General features: G+C 36.6%; 1 protein-coding gene across 3 annotated transcripts in view; it reads left to right on the top strand.

Moving 5' to 3' along the window:
• BMPR1B (bone morphogenetic protein receptor type 1B) overlaps positions 1-24678 on the top strand; it is a 228052-nt gene that overhangs the window by 57615 nt on the left and 145759 nt on the right. For all 3 annotated transcript variants that reach the window (XM_072405584.1, XM_072405586.1, XM_072405585.1), the window contains exon 3: positions 24305-24458. The gene's annotated coding sequence lies outside the window, so the exon portion shown is untranslated. The remainder of the gene's footprint in view (positions 1-24304; positions 24459-24678) is intronic.

Below are 24678 nucleotides of genomic sequence, written 5' to 3' on the forward strand. Positions count from 1 at the left end.
TGGTACTGACACCCCTGTAATGTGAGTGCCGCTCGGTTCTAGAGTCCAGACTGCAGGATGACTGGAACATGCAAGGCTGGAGCATGGAGAAGATAAACAAAACTTCAATATTTTTTCTTTAATGGAGGCGCGGGGGGGGGGGGGGGGGCACTAAACCCATATAACAAAATAAACTATGGTTCTGTCAGCAATGCCAGCTCAAACTTTTATCATAGTTTTTTATCAATATATTGTTGAAGTCACTTGAAATGATTGATCTTTGAGACTTGTGTTATAAAACACTGCTGGTAAATTGTTGAACAATGTATTGGCTGTGTTCTTTGATTTTAAAGAATGTGTTTGGTTTCATTGCAGTTTTTTAAACAGAAATAGGAGGTTTAGAGATAGATTTCTCTGAACTGGAGCAATTATTGGCGGTTGGCATTCCTCAGAATTACATGCAGCTAGCAGCTTTGTTGTCCTTCGTAAGCCAAACCACTATATTTACTAAGCTGTCGATAGAAATGGGAAGACACTATGTCTTGATGGGTTCTTGTTCTCTAAAGTGCTTTCTGCAGTAGGCTTTTAATAGTTTCTTGCTTGAACATGTGTCTGGTTAAGTGATACAGACAGCTTGGGATTCACAGTTTATTTATTGGGAAGACTTGGAATGGACTTTTTTTTGTCAAATTGTATCTCAGCAAATGTTGTTCAATTGATCTTGCCATATGTTTATAGCTGGTGTCCAGGCACATAAACACCAGCTAATACAATTGTATATTCACCATAAATCATTTAATGTATTTTAAAATGCAACTAGTATAAGTAATTGCATTTGACTTAAACTTCTATTCTGTGAAACAGAAACGCAGGACTATGAACCAGTCAGTTGTGCTTTATATAAATATATATTGGGATGGAACCAACTCAGACAGAGGATTCTGCTGAATGTATTGGTCTGCTGGTGTTTTTTCATTGTGTGCATGTATTTATGTATGGATTTTTTGATATACTCGTTATAGGGCTCTGTGTTTTAAATAATCCTGACAATGAAATTGATGTATGGAATTCCATAATCCACAGAATCCAGAAAAATTCAACTGTTTTCCGGATACATTTGGATAGGGTTACAGCTCTTTTCATATTGCTGATTCCCTTAGTAAACCAAAAAAAATGCTATGATGTGTTTTGTATTATAATCATCTGTTTAGTTAGTTCAAATTATATGTAGTGAATCCAGATCCTAAGAGCCTAACTATGGTGCCATATCCCCATGTCCATGTTTTGATTTGTCCATTGGCAGGGGGCCAGCATAGTATAAAATGTTTGAAAAATCTTCCATCTCACTTGCAGTACCCATGTCTTTCTCCTATTAGCAGAGAAAACTAATATGGTACAGTATAGATGCAGTGGCATGTCTATTGGGTGTAGCACAACTCCTTTTCTAAAGCCGGTCCTTTCACCAACCATAAAAATGAGGTGGGGTTTATATTCATAGCCCTGTATGCGAATACTTATTCACACATGGTGACTAAAATAAACTAAAGAAAATATATCATTTTAATTCAAATATAAATTGTAATATTATTGCCAATGAAATTACTATTGAACCCTGAGTAGGTTTTGAACAAAGATAAAAATATAAAGCAACAACTGATAAAACATTCAAACAGAATGAACAAATGTAAAAAAAGGGAGCTAGTTTAATGTACTCTAAGATATATAAAAGAATAAGTCATATATATATACTAATAATATATATATATATATATATATATATATATATATATATATATATATATATATTTATATTAAACACACACGGTCACATACAACAGAGAATATGGCTGTATCAAAAGGGAACATAAGACTTTACTCATTGCTAAGTACATAAGGCAATGATAATGAAAGACTTTTAAAGTACTATACAGCATTTTAAAATGGAAAACAATACACAACAATAGGGCATGGATGAAAAAAAGGAGGTAAGAAAGGGAAAGAGAGGAGGAAAAAAAAGAATTGAAAAAGAGAGATAACAACATACCCAACAGACCCAAATCAGGTAATAGAGATTTTTGTCTTGGTATAGTATTGTTAAGACTAAACCTTTACAAATTTATCATGGCAACCCTCATAACAGGTATTAAAGAAGATTTTTATACAAAGAGCTATATATGTAGGTATGGTTGGAATTGCTAAACTAGAATAGAGAAGGGGTTTTCACCTGTGTGGCTGTACGGTAAGACAGGTGTGTGGTAATCCCAGCATTAGCAGCTCACAAATTTGGTACTAATTCCTTGGCAGGGAAAACAGACAACGTAGATTTTAAAAGTACATTTAACTGTTTAGCTATTCATCTTTGTTTATTTGTTGTGAACTTTTGCTTTTTCAGTCTCTCTTTTCTATACTAGAGGGGGGTAATGTGCACAACATACTTGTCAACAATGATAAATTGCATTCCAATACATTTCCTTCATCTTTCCACACCTTTTTGTGTATTTGTGGTGTTCCCTTTTCACTTCAACTGTTTCCTCTGTATCGCTTGACTTGACAGCGGTGACACATTGGTACAAATGGTATATATGGGCAAGCAAACAAACTCTGTTATGGCAGTTTGACAGGTAAATACGCATTAAAAATGTCACAGCGCACTAAAGAACATGGTTGAAACATGTAGCAGTCAAAATCCCACTGTACAATGCGAGTGTTATTTTTTTCAGCAAACATGGCTTTCCAGCTGGTACTAGTCAATTATTAGTAGCTACAGGTGAGTTATTGTAAAACTACAACAATGGCCCTCCTGTAACACTGAAGGGAAAGAAAGTATTTGTGTTTCTCATAAGAAGAACTCTGTCCCAGCAAAGGTGAGAGAATAAAGGAAAACAAATATTTTTTCTATAATGTTGGTGTTGGTATGTTGGTCTGCATATACTTTAGTAAATGAAAGATTGTGTGATTTTAAGTGGAATCATAGGTAAAATCTAAAAAATATGGTCATTAATTGCAATAAAAAGTTCTTCAAATAGAATAACCTTACCTGTCTGATTGCAATTTTTTTTCAAAACGTGTCCCCATTCCCCTGCAGGCACTGTTATTGTCTTCACTTCCATGTGTCCTCATCTTCGGCCATTTTGATTGGCCATGCTTGGCAGCATATGCCTAGCTCAGCATTTCTTTTAAAGACAGCAAGCAGGCAGTTATTTATTTATTTATTTTTTTTTGCAGAAGAGACATCACCAGCCCATATGACATATGAGCCCCTATAATTAAAACCTGCCTGACCACTTATTTTTATAAAGGAGAACTATAATTCTTCTTTAAAATCTCATTTTTAGAGCATATATAATGCATCTGTTTTACAGAAGGTTATATATGCATGCATTATCTGTGTGCAATTTATAACTGGCATTTATTTCCCCCCAACAGATGCGCATTATTCTGTATACACACTGCCCCTTTGTGCTACCTTTGTATTAGTCTATTGAATAAACCGTATTTATTTTTTATTAGACGATGCTGACAACATTTTGTATAGTCATTTAAGCCAAAACCTTAGTTAGGTCAGAAGAAAATCTGTCAAAATAAAATAGTCCACCCAGAATAAACCTATAAGAACAAAACATTGGGAGAACATCTAAACTTGATGCAAGCATCACATAACTAAATTTAGGACTCCAGTGCTGCGAATGCAAATCATTGTCACACAGTCATTTTTTTTTATTCTAGCTATAATAAAAGCAGTCAATAAAACATATCACAAGCAAAGTGCGGGTTTGGATTTTAAAATATGAGAAAACTGTAAAATAGAGAAGTGCCTTTCTGATTTTCATACATCTCTATAGAAACTGTGCCTATGGAAACATGTTTTCCAGACTTTTGATGCTATATTTGCATTTATATGTTTTTGTAAACATTTTATTGCATGAACTAGGAAACCTTTTTATAGTCCTAATGAAATAATCTTGCAAACCAATATACCCCCTATAAAATATCATGGTAATGTTTTTATAATATGCAACCAAATATTAACTAACAGTCATTATGGTGTTTGTTTCTTTATTCTCCAATGTGAACTTTCCCAGGATGTGTGCCATGACCTATTTATGTACCATGTACTTTAGGTATTGCATGCTCCAAACTCTGTCAGTAGTCTGTGTCATGCAGTATTCAGAGATATCATACAGAGTGCAGGTACCAACACATCCCTGGGTGTTACTGCAAACTAGGCATTGAGAAGGGCAAAATAAGCCAGCCATGTTGGTTGGAGGAGTATGCAGCTGATCTCAACTGTTAATAAGAGCACTGTGTAAAACTGACTCTAACCACTGTCTACTGCAACAAAACTAATAATAGAGGAGCTGCCATGATTACTGACTGGTAGGTGGTCATGTTGCATGAACCTGCATTTCACCTCACTGGATGCAGTATTCTTCCTTTCAGACATCGGGGGTATTTTCCACACTTTTCAAAAATGGGAACAGAATCAGATGTAAATGATACCAAGATTAATAAATGAATAAGCAAAAGGAGAAGGCTGGACTAAAATGTTTAGCCAGTTGTTAAATACACTAGCCTGCAACATTCTAATGCTATGTATCATAAAGTTTTAAAGACTCATGATTTAATAAAGGAGACCAGTGCTTTAAATCTTTGTAAATAAAAGCTATATATAAAACGAAGAGAAAGTTACAAGTCAGTGGTTCTACCATTTTTTGCAATACAAATCATATTATTCTGGACAAAAACCAGCAATGTACTATACGATAGTTTAATATTCATACATCTCTGGACAGCAATGAAAAAAAGTCCTGTGTGCTCAGCATCATATCCACTTTTACCGTATTAGCTTGCCTTTCCTCCACAGATTAACACTTTTCACCTCTGGGCTCCGATTCAACAACATAAAAAAACCTACAACAGCCAGCGTACAGCTTGTTTGTTTTTCCATACGTCACTGTGTCCCAGCTTGTGTCTATGCATTTCAACAACTAGGTTCTTCCAATGTAGCAACTGGTTTGTTTATGCAAATATGACTAAGGCATTAGTGTAAAAGAAATATTAGTGGTGATCGCTGAATTGTATGATTTGAAGCACAGCTCTCACCTGTCAAAGAATTTAGCTACTGCTATAATAACTAGTTCTGAGTACGTATCAGACTTTATTACCAGTATAGCCACAACACACACACAAAAATGAGGGTATGTAAATAAAAAGCCATCCAGCAAGCATTGTGATTTCAGTGAGAAGAAATAAATAGTTTATGTCCGCACTGCTTTAACCACCTGGCCGTTAAGCCCGAGCATGTTCGGGGTAAAAACTTTTGCAATTATGGTTAACCCCGAGTTTTTCTCACCAGGTGGTTAAATGTAAACAAATGTTATATTGCAAACCGATTGTCATACATTGTATGACAATCGGATTACAACTGAAAGGAAATACTTACCCAGTGTCCGCAGCTCCTCTTGCAGCAATAAAAGATTTGCTATTGCTGCTGGCATCTGCAGTGAGATGTATAGCACTATGCAGAAATCCTACATTGTGCTGTGCATCTCTCCGGAGATGACAGCAGCAGCAGCATCCAGCGTGTGTCTGTGTGAGCTGGGCAGGGAAATCCCCCCCTCACATCACTGGGAGGATGAGTCATCTTCCGGGTGATGTGATTGGTGATGTATGGGGGGGTGTGTCAGGGAGGGAAATTTAAAAGCAGATTACAATGTAATCTGCTTTTAAATGGTTTTTACAGTACAAAAACAGCACACAACATGAAATAAAAATAAAAGTACATTTTTAATTTTATTTTTAGATTACATTGTTGTCTATTATTTCATTATTGATTTAAATTATTATTTATATTTATGTATTATAGTATAATTTATGATTATAATATAATAAATAAATATAATTATCATACCCGGAAGTTAATCCTAAGAATTACAAGCCCACAATATAAAAAATTTCTATGCAAAAAAAATAGGATAGGATTTTATTAAAAGTACATTATTTTTTTACATGATTGTGTGTTTCAAACTTTTTTTTATATTCATGATATCTACTAGACCCTTGTTCGGACATATTTCTTTAATTTACAGGTCTAAAATGTAAAAAGAAAAAATTTCATGAAAAACAGTGTAACGCTTTTAGTACAGAAATCTAGACATCAGTGTAACGCCCAGGAGGTTAATCAATGGCTATGTCTAATGAATGTTCCATTTCTGGAACCAAGCTGCCTGGCCTTATGTGTGCAAATGGCCCAATATGTGCAAATTTGTTAAAAGCTTGTTTCTTTGTATGGAATGTACCAATATTTGTGGATATTTAATTTTTACAGATTTGCAGTGCTACTAACTTTTCATATATAAGCCTAGGAATCAGAATTCAATGAAAATAGGGCACTCTCGACACTCCTTGTGTGGCAGTACTTGTAAGGAAGAAAGCAGATTGATAGCACTGCCTTATGCTATGTACACGCATCAGATGATTATCGTCCGATACAAAGGTCCGCTCGTCTTCGGCAAGAATTGAACACGTGTTCTCAGGGATCAATGAACGACTGATGGTGATCGACTGCAATACAGGTGAAGGGAGGAGAGCACAAAGGGGTGATGCTTGCTCAATCTCCACCCTCCCCTATCCATAGAACAAAACGGCACTGTGTGTACAGTGCTGGGTTAGTTCATTTGTAACTCTTGTCACTGGAAATGATCATGAAAGATTGTTTCCAACAATAATTTATAAACCTACACGCAGCCTTACGAAAGGCTACTGGCATTGGATACCAGGATACCTGGCACGTTCCAGATTCCCCTGCTGGGACTGAATGAAATCCTGCATGGGAGTTGCATCATCCAGATCCATCAATCAAGATGGCCAAAAAATCTAAACACGGAAGAGAAGAGGGAAGAAGATGGTGCCCAGGACAGAGTATGCACAAGGTTTAATTCTGCTTTAAGAAAATAAGTCACTTAGCTCTCTTTTTAACAAAACATAGCTGTGTGGCAACTGATCCTTTCAGACAAAAATTTACCAGTTCATTTAGTTCATAATGGCGTTATGTAATATTGTGTATGCTTTTTTAGTATCAACATTCTAGTGAAAAGATTTTTGCTGAAAATTTACTACAGAAGAAGGCTCAGGTTGTGTATTCCTTTTCCAACTAACTTCTTGTAAAGCTTCTGTCTTTTACCTGCGTGGGTGGCTCAATGCCATCTTTCATCAAATGAACAAAGATCTTTAATTTTAACAGAATATATAACATGGATTTAAGTATCATGTTCAGGTCACAAATTCTGAGAGTTTCTGATTTTAATTAGTCAAGGAATGCAAGTTAGAATTTGACCTCAAAGTGACCCATCTTGCTTGTAATACCATGTAATCAGTTACATGGAGGCCCACATATGACTTTAGATCTTTTCTTCAGTAGTATTTTAATTGGGACATGAGTTGCCTATTGGAGCGTTTGACATGTGAGAAAGATGTTGATGTTGTCAATATAGTCAGCTGGTTTCAAAGACATTTTTTGGTTCACATAGAGGCCTTACATAATGAGGGAAATTTTGTGAGTGTACTGATAACTTAGTTTTGTTCAAGTTTAGTTGGATTCAAAAAGTGTACAAAGTCGTGGGTGGTTTTATATCCTTGTGAACTAATGCGCCTGCAATGAATGGGGTAGATAGATCTTCCTTGAACTGGTATTGCAGACAGGTATGTGCAGGCCACTTGCAAAGAAAATTACAAAAGCAAATGATCCAATATGATCCAAAAAAATTGGATTGAGCTATCCATTAGTCTCCAAATAAAATATGGTAGTTAGACTATCAAATCATAATTTATTTTGGCTTTAACAAGTGACTTGATGTTTTGATAAGCAAAGTAAAGGAAAGAAAATATGGATAAACCCAGGTTTGCTTTGTCTATGAACAAAGAGGGGTCTTTTGGTTAGCAAAATAGAAGATGTACATTCCACAGGGAATACATGAATCAACAACAGTTTCATTGAATCTTGTATAAGCTAACAAAAAAAGTAGCTTTTTAATACAGTAATAGTGTGTAGTCCATAAACCATGAGTTTATTAAGTCAAGTCACCAATTCACAGTAGCCTTTTCTCAGATTTACATTCTGATTGTTTGTTCTGGTTGTTCTTGAACCCTACCTACAATAGGTGACCCCACTTCACCTATATGAGATAGTTCTTTCTTGGCTATTATTTGGAACCTTATGTGCTATGTACTATGCTATATACTCTTTAGGGGTTGGGTATGTTTATAATATGCGATTCCTCCCACTTCTCACTCTTCATTAGCTGATATATATGAAAAGCAAAATAATCAGAGCTGCTCAGATACATTTTTCTGTAGTTCCAAGTTACAATTTTTGATTAGATATTATTCTTTTACAAATAGATTGCATACGTCCAGCAATGACAGATGCAATATTTGTAAAATATTATAGTAAAAGCCATATTATACTGTTGATGAGCACTGATAAACATAACATAACCTGGCCATTAGTGTAGTTGAAATATATCTCCTTTCTAACATTTCAGAACTACCTAGTATGGACTGTTTAGTGGATTAACTTTGGAGCCTTGGTTACCCTGTAATGTTGACTCTTAATAAAAAGCTTTGTCCCTTTGTCTCATTTTAATTACCTAAGCAACACTTCTTAAGAAATAATTAATCACTTCATATTTTATTTCTTGATCCCCAGCTGTCTTTAATCAACTGGTGTTTTAGTTCTAAAAGATTCATGATATTTGAAGGCACTGAGCTAGCCCTGTTGTAGTGGACTTTTCCAAAATGTATATGTTTGGTCCAATTACACAATATACTGTAGCCTGTATATACCATGTTTAATCAAATTACTTTTTAAATCAACACCATTTATATATTACAACCTATGTTTAACATATATATGACCATTTTTTAAAGACTGCTAACACCATGTAAACTTGTCACAGTTACAGAAATGTAACAGTATACTTATTGGCGTTATGCAGTGAAGAGAAATTAGGTCAGACCAATACAAGATCAATTTTGTTTTTCTTGTATTAAGATATTGCATTAAATAATTAGCAATAAAAATGTAGGCAAACCCAAAGACAAAAATGCTGTTCATTGCAGTTCTTGTGGTATAGTGGTTGTATTTGTTTTCTTTTTTCTTTTTTTTTTTTTTAGTTTGTAGGTATATTTTTTTACAAGTAGTGCAATGTCCTTGTAACTTTGAGTAAAAAATAAATGTAAAAAATGATGGGATGACAGTGGAGGCATGAAACCAGTCTGATATGATTTGGGCTTTGTGACATGACATGTCCAGTTGGGAGCAGAATCCCACACACCATTACACCACCACCAGCCTGAACTGTTGATACAAGGCAGAATGGGTCCATGCTTTCATATTCTGACTCCATCTGAATGTTGTGAACTGTAGCCACTTATGCCTGTTCTTGTCTGAAAAGAGGGACACTCAGGCTGGTGTTCTGCTGCTGTAGCTAATTTGATTCAAGGTTCGGCATGTTATCCATTCAGAGATGCTCCTCAGCATACCTCAGTTGTAAAAAGGGGTTGGGCTACCTACACAAGTGCAATAATCGTCGTTGGAAAGGATCTTTCACGATCCTTTCCAACGACAAACGACTGCACGATGCATGAACAAGTGCTGTAATTACAGGGGAGGGGGAGAACGATTAGCCACACCCCGCTGTGCTCTCTCCCCCTTTACTTGCATCGATCATTCGTCGTCCATCGTCTGTGGATCCGTCTGGGCGTTTGGATGATGGATGACAAGCTCTGTACACACACCAGATTCTCGTCCGATATAGGCCCTGACCCGATTATCGGACGAGAACCATTACACGTGTGTACGTGGCCCTAATCGGCCTATTCAACTGCCATCTATTGGATACTTTTTGGGATCATACCCTGTAAACCCCCAGAGATGGTTGTGCTGATTGCCATCCCAGCAGATCAGCAGTTTCTGTCATACTCAGACCATTTGGCTCACACCAACAACTATGCAATGTTCAAAATCACCTAAATTACATTTCCTCTCCATTCTGATACTTAGTTGGAACTTTAGCAACTGGCTGCAAACTGTTATTTCAAGCTGCAAACTAACAAAATTTGGATTTTGGGGGGGGGGGGGGGGGGGCATTTTATAAAAAACATATGCTTTACCCATAACACATTTTAAGGTGGACCTGAGCAACCTTTGGCCAAGAAATTGTGGAAGGTTATATCTAAGGATATGCAAATAAAATTTTTTTATAAAACTGCTATTTGCATTAGTGATTTAGCAGGGGAGGGTGTAATGCTGTGCAAAGAAATTACCAGTTTACAAAGAATGAGTATAAACATGATTGCTGTTTGCATGGGTATCGAACTGTGTAGTTTCTTATAAATTTCAGTAGTAGTAATAATAGTATTTCAAAATAAGTAATACATATTACAGTAATACAGAAAATTGACATGGTAATACTATATATTACCTGTGGCTAGAAAAATATCCCTTTACTGTCCACAAAGCCACCCCTATCTGACTCTGAGCTTGTTTACTTCCCATCCTGCACTGTTTGTTCCCTCTACTGCTGACATATCGCTGTTCCCTCCAGGTATTATATTCTGCTCCTTTTCTTCTTCCATTTGAAACTGATTGTTCTCTCCCCATCTGGCACTCTGCCTGTTCACTGTTTTCTGCTCCCCAGTTATTGCTGCTGCCTTGCTGGGAGTTGTGTAAATCCATACTGCAAAACTAAATTATAAAAAAAGCCTTTATTCCAAAAAAGTACAGGTTGACAATCGAAAATCTGGCCATCAATAATCCGGATTCTTCAGTTTCCCGGCATAAATTTCAGATTGCATTTTCGATACAGGGACTGCAGTACACTGTTTGGCCACTAATTTGATGGCGCTGTTCTGCAGAAACAGCTGTTAGGTTTTGCTTGCTAAAATAAATACACGTTGAGACGTCCCTGCTGCCTGCTCTCTTGAACTGTACTAATTGTCCGCGAGTGCTGCGAGAGGAAGGCTGTCCTGTGTGTGGAGGTAAGTATTCAAAAAAAAAAAAATTCCGGAATTTTAGAAAATCTGGTGCACCTCAGATCCGAAGGTTGCTGGATTTTTGATAGTCAACCTGTATTTGGGATATATGTTGGAAATTGTTTTCTATACTGAAATGGAAAGTAGGTGAAAGGCAGCAAAGAAAGTTCATCATGTTCAAGTAAACGCCTTTGAGTGCATTATTTATCTGGAGCTATATTACCATGGACTAGGACCTGAGCAAGTTTGCAAAGGTCTTTTAAACCAAATTGCATGGACATTAGCTTTCCTCTTCATAAAAAGGCACACATTAAAGCTGAACTAAACCTTCAGTTTAAATATTTAAATACATTTCAGGTGCTTAGGTGCAAGGTAATTGGTTTGCTGTAGAAAAACAGCCTCAGCCTGAGTACTTAAGTCCGTAAACAGACAGCATGCTCCAGAGAAGAGCCTTAGGTTTTTGTTTGGAAAAATTGGTCTGTCTGTAGAGGTCTGACATACCCCTTTGCTGAATCAAAACTCTTCAATCATTAATTATGTCCTCTGGTGATTAGAGAGCTCTATCTCTGACTAATCAGGGGGTGTATCAGACACCTGTGAGCAGACTATTCCTTCTACATAGAAAGTAGGAGTCCTCTACAGCAGCAGTCGTCAAGCGGTGGTCCGCAAGAAAGTTTTGGTGGTCAGGAGAAGAACCCTGCTGGAAGGGCACATCGGCCAGAGCAGAACACCATCTCCCCCATACAGATTGCAGGCTCAGGAAAGTGGGTGGGTTGTGTCTCTGGACACAACCTGCTCACTCTCCCATCGTAGGCTCAGACCTGCGATGGGAGAGTGGGGTGGGTTCTGGCATTATGACGTCACTATTGGGGAAGTTTCTTCCCCTTTGAGTGACACCCAGAGCCAGTAGTTTTAGTTGTCCGTGGGTCTGAAAAAGTTGGCAACCACTGCTCCACAGATTGTTGTTATATTTTCGAAATAAAAAACAAACTTTATACTTAATACAACTTTTATTTTAATGCACCTGGAATGTATTTAGCTGATTTAAACTAAACATTCAGTTGGGCTATAATGTTATAGTTTATTTGAATTCTTCAGAGGAGTCCATGGCTCTAAATAATTTTGTGTAAAAAAAGATTGGTTTTCAAAATGATGTATATTTCATTTTTTTTCAAATATTCTTTACAAATGAAATCAGAAGTTTGTGAAAAATGCATTGTTAGGCTCATTTATTTTAAAAGCCATACATAAAAAATATATTCAGGAAGATGAATAATCTTGCAAACATGAGGTGTGGCCTTGGCATGTGCTTTCCTGTCAGCTGTACAATTTATCTGTCATAAGCTTCCCAAGGTTTGCCTAAACTCTATTAAATCAATGCTATATCTGTAAGATTTCCTTTTATTCATGCTAAGCAGTCTTAGCAATAATATATTGTCTTTTGAATGTTTGGCTTTTTAGTGTCAGTTTGCACGTGGAGAAGGACCTTTAAGTTAGACTTGGAACATGTTTTATTAATCATTCACAAGCAAAAGCTTATTGTGTCAGCATGATGCATTTGGCACAGAGCTCAGAGTTTCGCCACCTTCGCAAATGTTTTCTTGTGCCAAAAAGAACAGGAATGGTAAAAAGCAAAGGGGTGCTGAGCAAGCTTTTATTAGTTGCCCTTGGTGGTTTGCTTTTGTTGTAATATAAAACAATGAATAAACAGAATATGAATTATTATTTATTCTAAAATTATGGGTGAACAACTTGAGAACAGAAAGTTAAACTTCCAAAGAACGTGTGAATAAATATGGTATGCAGATGCAGTTCCTGTGCTAAAAACAAAGCTTCCATACAGAAGTTTTTGCTGGGAGCCTTATTTATCAGAGTATCTAAGACAAGAGCTGACATTTTTTTTAAAGTAACCAATTATATTTTTCTATTCATTTTTCAGTGTAGTATCATAAAATAGGCTTTGTCATATCTGTAGACATTACAAGATGTTTATGCTTTCTAAATGTTGATTTTATTTGTAGATTTTTGTATACAGTGCTTCTGTATGTTCAAAATATTTGATAGTAAAAAAAAAAAAAAAAACAGGTGACAGTCAGTTTTTATACTTGATCATACATGCCTGGATTACATCAACACAGTAGTTACAGGCTATAACTACTGCCTATGTCTTGCCACAACCTGAGGCTGCCAACACATACATACTTTGCGTCTTGACCAGTATTACTGAAAACAGAATAATTTTGACGATAATGTTTGACACCATGAGAAAAAGGATGGGTAAGAAGAGATCTGTTCATTTTATTTTGGACTACTAAGCCAGCAGGAACTCACCAACCTATTCTTCTGGTTACAGACTACTCTAATAAAACACATATAGATAAAGCCTGACAGGCAGAATCTACATTTAGTTCCTTATAGGTATTGGATATTCCAATAATAGCATCTCTCTGCAGTAATTATTTTACCGTCTGCCTGATTTCTGTTTCTGTATGCATATAAGGATTATGGATGTTCCTACTTATCTATGTTCAGCTCCTACTATTTCATTTGCTATGACATTAAATGTATATTCTAAATATAAGAATCCAACTGGGAAAATTTGAACCAGCCATAACAGCAACTGCATGCAAGCACTCCAGGAACTTAAGTGCAGACCAATAGAGTCCCTGATGTGGCCAAGTTGTTTAACTCTGCAGCTTCTAATAAAAAACTAAAAATCATGCTGATTGTCTATTAGGGAACATTTCTACTTGTAAAAATGTACTTGGGACCCTTACAAATGCTTTTTAGTATTTTTAGTATACATAATGTTTGAAATATAAGTATGACTTGCAAATAATGGTCATGTATGCCTAATAGTGAATACATAACAAATTGTGAACAATGTGAAAAGATGTGCCATTTGATTTAGCTATGTGTAAGTATAGAATAGTTTATGGTATGCAGTTCCCTAATCAAAGGATGCATTTTACCCTCAGACATATTGGATTTAAAATTTAAAAAGCATAAAGCTTGACAGTAATAGTGCAGAAATGCTTAAAATGTAATTATCAACTGTAACTATATGTTAGTGTATTACCATTTGTACATTTTCAAATTTAATGTTGTGGTATACAGCAGCATGCTCACCTTCTAATTTAAATTGTCAAATGATCCCATAATAAAATATGCAAGGGACTTGCATATTGGTGGTCATTGTTGGTCATAGTCTACCATTTTCTTCCGTAAAGACCTTCACCTCATATGGCTGGCTATTTGCTGGGTAACCATTGCGGCTGTTCCGTAGTTCTTTCTAGTTGGAGGTTACCAGTTGCTGATACTTTGGTCCTATTCCACCATGCTTTGATGCCTCTCTTCTTTTCTGTTTACTTAGAGTTCATGCAGGATGCTGCAAAGAATTGGAGAATGACTTGTGATGCATTTTTTGATGCATCAGGTTTGCAATACCTATGTGAATAATACATCTGTGAATAATACATCTTTTTCAATGATTGATTATTTTAGGTATTGATTTATTAAAGACAACCTTTACTCATGTATATTCTTCACTTTTCAGTGCATTCACGCTAAATAATTTGTAACTTTAATTTTGTAATTTATTACCACTAATGGAGCTTATCAATGTGCCAACCACTTTATCTACCTTTTCATTTTAAAACATGCATATCTTTGTTCAGGTATCATGTAGGGTCAGCACCTACTTCCTTGTATACGATACTGAGGCTAATATACCAAATGGGTTTAGACTCCTCCTTCACTACATATACATTTTTACTTCTAGTATTCAATGGTGTGAATAGGCAATTTCTATTATATAACATTTGGAAGCATTCCTGATTTGTTTTTTGTTTGAGTAAATGAGTCTTTTTTTTGTTCAAAATTTAGGACAGATTTTCTTTTGTGAGCGCTTATTTTATGATCTGCAGTCTTTAGGAGTTTTGTAATGTAATGTTGTGGAAATTGGTGAATTCTGGTGGAAGACTGCTTCTATAAATATTTATGAGAGCTTGCTCCAAGGACTGAATAGCTTTTAAGGACTATTTTTGTTCACATAAATACCTGTGCTTCTTAGATCTTATACAGAGACTCTGAGTGCCTCCTAAACCACAAATAGACAGGGCACAGATTGGAAATACAGCATGTGTAGAACATGAGGCATTTAGTATTCATGAAAGTGCCACAAAAACATAGGAAACCTTCAACTTTTACCACAGGAATTAAATCATAGTATAACTTTTGTTGTCTGGGCAAAAGTGAGCCATGGCTTAGATGTAATGGCTTGAATGACAAAGTTCTAAAGAAAACTTATTTCTGACAGACATAATACCAGCAAACTGTCAGCTTAACAGAATATGTGTTTATGGCTTTTGCAAGGCTTCCAAACCAGCACTATCATTACTTCAACATTGACTGACAGATCCAAATTTTTTGCAAACTTTGTTTTATATAAATATCCAGTATTGGTGGAAACTCTAAAGCAGAACAGACTTCCCCAGGCTGACCAATCTTAAGAATAACCTGTTCCCAAATGTCTGGTTTTTCTAGGTTTGTACTATTGTTCTCTGGTTACCCTGAGATAAGCCAGGGCTGTCTGCATAGGGCATAAATATACATATTTGGTTAAAGCTTTCTAGTTTACGCCAGCACATTTTTTTACTGCGTTTATATTTATTAAAAGGTAGAGTTTAAAGAATAGTATTCATTGCATTGGTAAGTCAATAGTCAATAGTATTCATTGCATTTAGGTTTGGAAACTGAGGTGCATCTACATACTCTGAAGATTCTCTTTCACATTTTTGCTGATTCTAATTTTTCTAATCTATTACTGGCATTGTTAACTAGTGAGAAGGTATCTGTCACAATCTTACCCTAGAGATCGGTGATATGGAAATTATCTTCATTGCTGGAATATTTCATATCAATCATGTTAGGCTCCATTTCTGTCATTCAGCGTGTAATTTTTTAGAGGGTCACAGTTATCATTGTAATGACACTTGGCTAACTTCAATTTAGAACGCTACAGTCCTTTGTCTAGAGTTGGACAGTCAAAACTGTACAATATACTTTACCTAGAATCCATAGGACCCCCGAGGCAGAAAGAAATGCAGGGACAAAAACAGGTACATGATGACCACATGTTTTGTAGACTCAACAGAAAAGAGAGGAAATCATTTGTTAGTTGTCATGGAACAAGTGTCTCCATTGGAAGATTTTCTCTTTGTTGATTCTTAATCAAATCACATCCTACCTACTTAGCAGGCTAGTCTGGCATCCAGGTATCTGTGTAGTTTTACAGCCCATTACCTTTGATAGTTCCTGTACTGATGGGCTATCAAGCAGGTTTTGCATTTCCATTCTGGTTTAAAGGAATGCCAAACTCTTTGAATCAAGAGGTAAATTAAATGATCTCAGAAGTGTCTCCAACTGATAACATGTACACAGGCCATCAAACATGAATGACTGTGTTAGCTCTTACATATTTATATACAGTATTTTAATTCATTTATTTGGCACGCATATATTTTGTAGTGCTCAAACCTGTGATTCAAACCTGGGTCCCTAGTGCTGCAAAGTATTAGTAACAGGCTAAGATGTTTCCAACAACCATCAGTCAGATTTAAACTTGCCCTTAATGAAAGAAGAGAAGAGGTGGGATGTTGACCCATTGGTAAATTTTCTTATAGCAACTATTGTCCTTGTAGTTCCTTCAGAGCTGTCTTTGTCAATGGAGCATTAGTATTTAAGCTAAAGTAACTGAGTTGTGGTGGTTGCATTTGCAGTGGTTCGTCTTCCTTAGGCAAAGTCACATAATACAATAATAAACACATAATAAACAGTGCTTCAAGAGTTTTTTGCACTGTATTGGCCTGATTTACTAAACCTCTACAAAGACCAAAGAAGATAGACTACCATGGGAGAACCTAGGTGATCCAGCAAACCTAGAAGGTATTTCTTAAAATGTTCGAATGTTGTCAATCCTGAGCCAGATCAAGTTCAGGTTTGCTAAATCAACCATGTTCTCCCATGATAGTATAATATCTCCCGTCTCAGTGAGCTTTACTAATTCAGGTCCTATATTCATATAATTGACCACAATTGTATGTGATCATTCAGCTTGGTTTACCTCTTTACAGACAAATTAGGGTATCTGTCATTTTAAAAGTGCTAATTTCTGTGTTTGCTTTAACATTGCTGCCTCTCTTAAAGAATATGCGTAAATGCTAGATTTTAACTGTCAATGGAATACATTTTGAGGCATTCATACTATATTGTAGAAACTTCAACCACCATGGATACTAAAAGTGTATTTTATGCAACATAGAAGATTTCATGCATTTTTGGAATTCGGAAGAGTGCTCATCCCATATAGTTTTTGTACTCAGGTTATTATCTTCAAATATTCTGCCTATGTTTATTCTGAATAGCAATGTGTTTAAAGAAACTGTTTTCTAGAAAGCCTAATATTTATTCATTGCCCATCATCTGCGCTGCTGTCAGCCATGAAATTTGGCGGAAATTTGAAAATGCTTGTGTTCTTTTTCTCATCCAAATTGCATAAAAATATTGGATGCTGCAAAAAATGTTTAACTCTTTTGGCTGCTTGGAACAGCATATATCAGAACCGTTTTTTTTTTTTTTTAGAAGATACACAACCATGGAAGTTATTTTTGTTTATTGGAGATATCGGGGGAGGGTTTGATACTCAGACGTTCACCATGATATGTCAGATATTCACCATCAGCTATGCCCTAGTTGGGGGGATTCACCCTTCTAGTTGTCCTGCTGACCAAGATTCTGGTAAAGTTCAAAATTTTCGAGGTGCCACCAGAGCTAGAGGTGTAAATCTCTAACTGGAACAAGTGTTCCTGTATCTGAGGGAAGAATATTCCTCATTATATTGCGATTCCCTGTAATTTTTCTCTAAAGAGAACTATAGCCTGTGGAGCAGAGAAGGCAAAAATTTAGCCAATAAGGGTTATAACAGTTTTGGCAATACAACACTATATGTGCACAAACATATTAATGCTGGCCATTTAGGTATCAGTTTATGGACAAACCTGTCGGAACACTAAACAGACAACAGTAAAATGGGGGGCATCTAACCTAGCATATACATATCATTAAATGACACCACTGTTAGTGCCATGATTCCAGGATCACTAACTATTAGTGTCAACACCTCACTTGGCTGGTCTGTACCCTTCTACCTACCACCATATTTTGGACCCGTAATTTTAATACTAGCCACAGAGAATGTTTTTGTGCAAAGCTGTAATTCCAATTAATCCCTATAATAAAGATAAACACCAGGATCAGAAAATACTGTTTAAACCAGCTATTCTAAAGGAACTATCCATTTCTTCAGTAGTGGCTGATTGAGCTCCAATAAAATAATGCCTGTCTAGTTCAGTCTCTTCCCAGAGCTAGCTACCTGAAACCAAGCACCTTTGTAGTAAAGGTGACATTCTGACTACTAATGTATGGGGAACAATCCCTTTCACTTGCAACAAATGCAAACAATTTTCCTATTGACCAACTACATTGGGAGTTCCCTGACACCTGAAATTTATTTTAAGGGTGTGAAACTTTGCTTAGTGCAGGAACTTTCTGTATTAAAGACTAGTCACTGTTTGGGGTGGCTGTTCTTGTGCCTACCCTTCTGCTTTAGTTTTCTGCAGGCAGCAAGTAGTGGGTAGACTCACAGGCTCCCTCCAACAGCTTTGTTTGTTTGCTACATTTTTAAAGTAACAACTGTTTTTAGGAAGGCATTTGGTGCACATAAAATAAACCAGTGGTTGCCAACCAATGGTCCGTGGCCTGGCTGGTGCGCACCAGCCAGAGCTGCAGACCATGTCCCCCGTATGGACACAACCTGCAGGTTCTGGCATCATGACGTCACTCTGGGGGAAGTTTCTTCCCCTTTGAGTGACATATGGCTCCATGTGCATGCGCGGTCCGGATACCATATATTTAGTGGTCCGTGACGTCAAAAAGGTTGGCGACCACTGAGTTAAACAATTGTATCATTTAAATTACAATTACAGTGCCCAGAGTTCAGCTATAACTATAACATTCTTGAAATCCAAATTTCTTGACACAAACATGTATATATTCTTTTTGTTCTCAATGCATATCTTTCCCATTTCTATTTCAGTTTCATCTCTCTTTTAAAACTTCTATGACATATTCTAGAAAAGTGGAGAAACTAATTGCAGAGGGATTTATTCTGTGAAAGCTGAGATAATGGGGACACTGGGCTGTACAGTAAATTTGAAATCACGCCATAAAAATATAAAAACAACTTGGTATATTATTTCTATTCAAGATGTGAAAGATGAGTATAGAATTTAAACACAGTCATCAGATATACATTATAAACATTATGTATTTGAGCAGTAATGACAATATATATCATTATAATATATTTCTTAGAACATGTGTCGAATTTGGCTGGACAGCAGGTTTAGTCAGTAGACACCAGAAACTTAATACATTTGTACTACGTCTGGCTTAGTACAAAAGCGATTGCATAAATGTTGTGGTTATTATTCTTCCATAAGGTATCATTTTAAGGCTAAAAATGGCATAAAAAAATCCCATGTGTTAAGTACACTAATTTCTTTTCACTGAGCACCAGTGCCTAATTTTTATAGGAGACTATAAGTGAGTGGCAAGGTAAGCCTTCTGCAGAACAGAAAAACCTAAACTGTGAACATATTGTCAGTAAGTGAAATCCAGCATAAGGGAAATAGTTTGAATTCACTGCTTTCTCATTTGCTTCCTCGGTAAAGTATGCAGATGCAGAGTTAAAGTTACTCTAAACCCTAAAACAAAATGTTATATGTTGCTATTTACCAGTCCGTAGATGATTAGTTTTTATGCATTTTTCTTTTTTTTCACCTGTTGACAACCTTAGCCCTCTCATATAGCCCAAACCATAGAGATGGGGTTCCTCAAAGAACAGTGTAATTGCTAAGAGAGAACAGGAAAAGAAAAGAAGGTTATTTTTTCAATGTTTGAAGGTTACCAAATAAGATCAATTCATTGTTAAGGTTCAGATATACTATAAAGGGTTTGTAAATTCTAAATATTTGTACTTATTCATTTATTTTTGGATTATTGAATGGCTAAGGCTACCTACACACGTCAGATGATTCTCGTCCGATAATTGGCTCAGGGCTGATATCGGTCGAGATTCTGGCATGTGTACATCACTCATCGATCATGGATCTGTCCTGGCGGATCCACAAATTATGAACGAACGTAATGGAAGTGAACGGGAGAAAGCACAGTTGGGTGCCACTCTGTTGTTGGTGCTGCATGTATAGCGCTCATTCATACATCCTTTAGACTTTTGTTGTTGGAAAGGATCGTGAAAGATCTTTTCTAACAACAATTATTGAACATGTGTGTGCAGCCTAAAACCTTTGGCAATGTGTTTTTGCTTTCTGTATCACTTTGTAAAAATTTCCCTTTACTTCCTGTACTAGAGATACAAAAGGAATGAAGAGAAAATCTCATTAGTAGTAACCTAGCTTGCATGGTGAACACAATCATTGGCTGTTTTAGACAGCCATTACACATTGTCCAGATGTGTGTAACAAGCCATTATTTCACATACAATAAATGAAACAAATTTTGCAATCAAACAACTTTCCTTAAAAACAGAAGAGCTGTTAAAAGTTGCATTCAAACCCCAAATATTGCGGAGGAATGGTAAAAGTCATTTGGTAAAATATAAGCATTCCATTTGTATACTTGAAACAGAAGGGACTTGTAATCCACACCGACCGTACTATTGGGACACTTTTCAGGTGTAATGTATGACAGGATATGCAGAGGAAATTAAATCTCTGGGTGCCAAGACCACGTTAAAAAAAAGAGGTTTATAGTTCAAGATATAGATTTTCTATTTGTCTGGGTATTTTACCTTTACCCCAAGACACAATACTTGTAGAAACATTGGTTTTCCTCACGAGGCATTCTTCATGATTTGTGCTACTTTAAACTGTATTAGGTTTGAGGATTCTGTACAATGTGAGGTTTGTCATTCATTCAGTGGCCTATACATTAAACCTGACCTGAACATAAACATTAACATAAATGTAAACACAACATTTAGGTTGTAGATTAGTAAACATTAATTGCATTTATGTTTATGTACTTGATGTAATCTTTATATCATCCTCCTGTTCTGCTTAATTCAGGGTAAAGAGGGAGTCAGCCCTCTTTTCTTATAATGCATAGTGCTACCTATTGAATTCGCTTGAAACTCCCAGACAAGAGGAGCTTCTGCTCCTTGATATCCCAATCACAGTAGGTCCCATATCTGTCTGTATTGTGAAACAGAAGTGTGGCCTCAGGATGTGCTGTTCACAACAATAGAAAAGCAGACTTACAAGTCATTTGGCAGGTGAAACGGTTTACCTGTATAATTCGCTATATGCCTGTTCAGCTTTAGGAGATGGTATACCTATAGTACAAAAAATGGTAAATTGTTTGAAATGCTTTATGTATGGGGTTTTCACAATAAATGGCAAGCTTAACTAATGCAGGTAAGAATGCATTACACATGAATATTTTATATTCACCATATGTTGCCAGAAGGTCATGACTGAGGCAAACCAACAGAGAGTATTTTGCTGGTTAGGATAGCCTGTGTTGTCAATTGACCTGATTGCAAGAGATTCATAAGAAGTATATATCACTTTCCTTTATACTAGCAGAACCATACAACAAATCAGTCAGCGCTGTGTAGTAGGACAGATTTCTAAAGAGCCCACAATGAAAACAAGTAATGTAGTCATATGGCTACACAAGGACATTTCTTTTGCAAAATCTCAATAGGAATGACACAGGGAGATTAGTCTGGCCTCCAAGCCTCCGCTGACAGAGAGAGGTGCTGGTGTCACTTACTGCATAACTCAACCTCCTGTGAACAACCGGGGTCTAATTTATTAACACTGTCCAAGACTTGAAAAGCTAGAGTATCATGGGTGGACATGTGTGACCCAGCAATCCTGCAATGGATTTCTTAAAATATTTTGCTATTTGACAAATGTTTGCAATCCTGGACCAGATCAATTCCAGGTTTGCTGGATGACTAAACAGGTGCACTGTTCTTTAAAATTAAATACCTAAGCTAAACAATACTAGTCTTATCATGTTGTCACTTCATTATTCCTACAGATGAACACTAGGTACACAGAAAAGCCCAAGCTTGACTAATGTTTCTATGGCTGGCGGGTCCATCTTAGTTCTAGTAGTGCGGAGACTTGCTGAGTGCTTGTAGTCATTGTAGTCCACCTAGGTTATTATTGTTCCTATTTCTATTCGGCCATGTCTCTAAAGTGGTTTATATCTGTGAGACTACAGTCAGCCAGTTAACTGGGATAATGGGGTTTGGCAAAATACTCTTAACATGGGAGGCTAGAAATTTAAAACTGGATTATAGTAGTGGTGCTCCGCTTACAGGCAGGGGGGCTAAAGCTACATGTCAACATGCTGCTGTAGTAGATGTTGAAAATTAACCTCCTTAGTGGTAATTCCGAGTGTGGCTGAGGTGAATTTTGGATACCAAAAGCAGTAACCACGAATTGCTGGGAGGTTTAAAAACTTACCTGGTAAGTGGTTCCTGCGCCGTCCTCCAGTGATGGGGGACATCTTGTTTCCCCGCCCGCCGAGCATCTACTCAGGAGTGTGTGGTGGGCGGAGGGCAGGACTGGGTTGGTCTCTCTCTCTCTCTCTCTCTCTCTCTCTCTTTCTCTTTCCCTTTCTCCTTGTTGTACACACACACTCTTTCTCCTTGTTGTACACACACACTCTTTCTCCTTGTTGTACACACACATTCTTTCTCCTTGTTGTTTTTAATATTAAATATACCATACAGGTATTGTCCTTTTTTTTTATTTTGGAATATAATAGTAAGAGAGTGGATAGAGCTGTAACAGAGCCGCTTTATTTTGAGGAGTGGGGGCAGTCGAGGACACTCCAAATATCACAGCTGATGCCCTTGGCAACCCTCTTTGTGACTGGCTTATGCTTTGGAAATCACATATCTTTATCACATGGTCTAAATACCTTCAGTGCAGACAAATCCTAAAACAAATTTACCAGAGTTAGAAACAATCACGCATAGCAGGTGGTTAACTTGGGCAGATTTACTCCAGGAAGCATTCAATAGATGTCTGTGCTTCCTGTTTACTCTTTCATCTGTCTCTTCTGTTTTGCACATGATCCTTCAGATGTTGCTCTGTATTTAATAAGGAGAAATGTTTTTGTCCCTTTTATTAAATTTCAGCACAGTTTAATAGGATGTTTACACAGTGTTTTAGTTCTTTTCTCAGTCATTAAAACCAGAAAAAAACTTTAATTGAAACACAAGCTATTGTTTAAAAAAATGGGTAATGTTTTTCCCACAGTGGAATGTGCATTACGCAGCTTGACACCCACCAGAATGTTTTCTTAAGACAACCCCTTTACTGCATTATTAGATTTTGCATAGAACAAAATAATTCTATTTAATAAATAGATATATTTATTAAATAGATAATTTATACATAATAAATTCTAGATTACCGTATTTTTCGGACCATAAGACGCACTTTTTTTCCCCCTAAAGTGGGGGGAAAATCAGGGTGCGTCTTATGGTCCGAATGCATATTTTTTTACTTACCTGTATCCCCGCAGCCAGTGTCCTCGCCGCCTTCATGGGCGGGCACAAGTGCCGCACGCTGGATCTCAGGGGAAATCAAATGAATTTTTTTTTTCTTGTTTTCCCGTGCGGAAAACCTGGTGCGTCTTATAGTCCGGAGCGTCTAATGGTCCGAAAAATACGGTAATTGAATCAGGAAAGTCCTTTATTTTCCTTTTTAGGAATGAGAATTACCGGACAAATACAAACATTAAAAACTGAATTCCAGGCTTACCTTTAGTCTTGCACATTTCTATAGTCTCCTCTCTTTTATTGGAATCGCTTACTGCTATTATATATCAAATGGTGGTGAGCCATAGAACCGCAGCAAGGCAGATACAGCTCACCTTATTTCTAGACTGGAGGATGGTCATCATTATCCTATCCTTTCTTTCCCTGCCTTACTGTCCCTGGCCCACCCTTTTCCAAATGGCTGCTTCTAACACTAGTGTTCTGTGAAATATAGAAAATTGTGTTTTTTCACACTCATTATTTTGGGACAACTATATGGGCAATATGTAGTTGGGACATATTATGACAGATTGTACTTCTGCTGTAAATTTCATTTGTTACATTTTCTTCTTTTTTTTTTTTAAGCTTCTATGACATTCTGCACACGAATTTTACACGGCTCTTCGGTTTGACGGGTGATTGAAAAGAAATCGTCAGAAATCCTGGCTGTATTCTCTTACCAGTCTACAAAGTGACAACTCTTCAAACTCTTCAGGTGTAATTTCAGCAGAAACCTCAGGTTGGTAATTTTTTGTTATATTGTCTTTAGTGGTAGAATTACCAGAGACAGTTCTTCCTCTTTCTTACTGTCTACTTTTATGTTGCATAGGCATACTACTGTAAAATAAAAAGATACTGGAAGCTGGACTCACCTATTGCTAGTACAAGTGCAAAGATGTAAACCTTTTATTGACAGATTGAGTTGGCTGTGCAAATACATAAGGATTCCCATCACTAAT

This window comes from Pyxicephalus adspersus, chromosome 3 (genome assembly GCF_032062135.1).
Source record: "Pyxicephalus adspersus chromosome 3, UCB_Pads_2.0, whole genome shotgun sequence".
Classification (NCBI taxonomy): Eukaryota; Metazoa; Chordata; class Amphibia; order Anura; family Pyxicephalidae; genus Pyxicephalus; species Pyxicephalus adspersus.